The sequence below is a fragment of the Salvelinus fontinalis genome, unplaced genomic scaffold (genome assembly GCF_029448725.1).
Source record: "Salvelinus fontinalis isolate EN_2023a unplaced genomic scaffold, ASM2944872v1 scaffold_1475, whole genome shotgun sequence".
Classification (NCBI taxonomy): domain Eukaryota; kingdom Metazoa; phylum Chordata; class Actinopteri; order Salmoniformes; family Salmonidae; genus Salvelinus; species Salvelinus fontinalis.
Window position 1 is genome coordinate 35001 of NW_026601684.1, and position 2027 is coordinate 37027.

A 2027-nucleotide genomic window follows, 5' to 3' on the forward strand; every position below is an offset into this window, starting at 1 on the left:
CAGGAAATACCCTCTGAAGCAAGCTTCCTGAAAATGGAAACTAGATCCCTGGTAAACAGGAAATACCCTCTGAAGCAAGCTTCCTGAAAATGGAAACTAGATCCCTGGTAAACAGGAAATACCCTCTGAAGCAAGCTTCCTGAAAATGGAAACTAGATCCCTGGTAAACAGGAAATACCCTCTGAAGCAAGCTTCCTGAAAATGGAAACTAGATCCCTGGTATACAGGAAATACCCTCTGAAGCAAGCTTCCTGAAAATGGAAACTAGATCCCTGGTATACAGAAAATACCCTCTGAAGCAAGCTTCCTGAAAATGGAAACTAGATCCCTGGTAAACAGGAAATACCCTCTGAAGCAAGCTTCCTGAAAATGGAAACTAGATCCCTGGTAAACAGGAAATACCCTCTGAAGCAAGCTTCCTGAAAATGGAAACTAGATCCCTGGTAAACAGGAAATACCCTCTGAAGCAAGCTTCCTGAAAATGGAAACTAGATCCCTGGTATACAGAAAATACCCTCTGAAGCAAGCTTCCTGAAAATGGAAACTAGATCCCTGGTAAACAGGAAATACCCTCTGAAGCAAGCTTCCTGAAAATGGAAACTAGATCCCTGGTAAACAGGAAATACCCTCTGAAGCAAGCTTCCTGAAAATGGAAACTAGATCCCTGGTAAACAGGAAATACCCTCTGAAGCAAGCTTCCTGAAAATGGAAACTAGATCCCTGGTATACAGGAAATACCCTCTGAAGCAAGCTTCCTGAAAATGGAAACTAGATCCCTGGTAAACAGGAAATACCCTCTGAAGCAAGCTTCCTGAAAATGGAAACTAGATCCCTGGTAAACAGGAAATACCCTCTGAAGCAAGCTTCCTGAAAATGGAAACTAGATCCCTGGTATACAGGAAATACCCTCTGAAGCAAGCTTCCTGAAAATGGAAACTAGATCCCTGGTAAACAGGAAATACCCTCTGAAGCAAGCTTCCTGAAAATGGAAACTAGATCCCTGGTAAACAGGAAATACCCTCTGAAGCAAGCTTCCTGAAAATGGAAACTAGATCCCTGGTAAACAGGAAATACCCTCTGAAGCAAGCTTCCTGAAAATGGAAACTAGATCCCTGGTAAACAGGAAATACCCTCTGAAGCAAGCTTCCTGAAAATGGAAACTAGATCCCTGGTATACAGGAAATACCCTCTGAAGCAAGCTTCCTGAAAATGGAAACTAGATCCCTGGTAAACAGGAAATACCCTCTGAAGCAAGCTTCCTGAAAATGGAAACTAGATCCCTGGTATACAGGAAATACCCTCTGAAGCAAGCTTCCTGAAAATGGAAACTAGATCCCTGGTAAACAGGAAATACCCTCTGAAGCAAGCTTCCTGAAAATGGAAACTAGATCCCTGGTAAACAGGAAATACCCTCTGAAGCAAGCTTCCTGAAAATGGAAACTAGATCCCTGGTATACAGGAAATACCCTCTGAAGCAAGCTTCCTGAAAATGGAAACTAGATCCCTGGTAAACAGGAAATACCCTCTGAAGCAAGCTTCCTGAAAATGGAAACTAGATCCCTGGTATACAGGAAATACCCTCTGAAGCAAGCTTCCTGAAAATGGAAACTAGATCCCTGGTAAACAGGAAATACCCTCTGAAGCAAGCTTCCTGAAAATGGAAACTAGATCCCTGGTAAACAGGAAATACCCTCTGAAGCAAGCTTCCTGAAAATGGAAACTAGATCCCTGGTAAACAGGAAATACCCTCTGAAGCAAGCTTCCTGAAAATGGAAACTAGATCCCTGGTAAACAGGAAATACCCTCTGAAGCAAGCTTCCTGAAAATGGAAACTAGATCCCTGGTAAACAGGAAATACCCTCTGAAGCAAGCTTCCTGAAAATGGAAACTAGATCCCTGGTAAACAGGAAATACCCTCTGAAGCAAGCTTCCTGAAAATGGAAACTAGATCCCTGGTAAACAGAAAATACCCTCTGAAGCAAGCTTCCTGAAAATGGAAACTAGATCCCTGGTAAACAGAAAATACC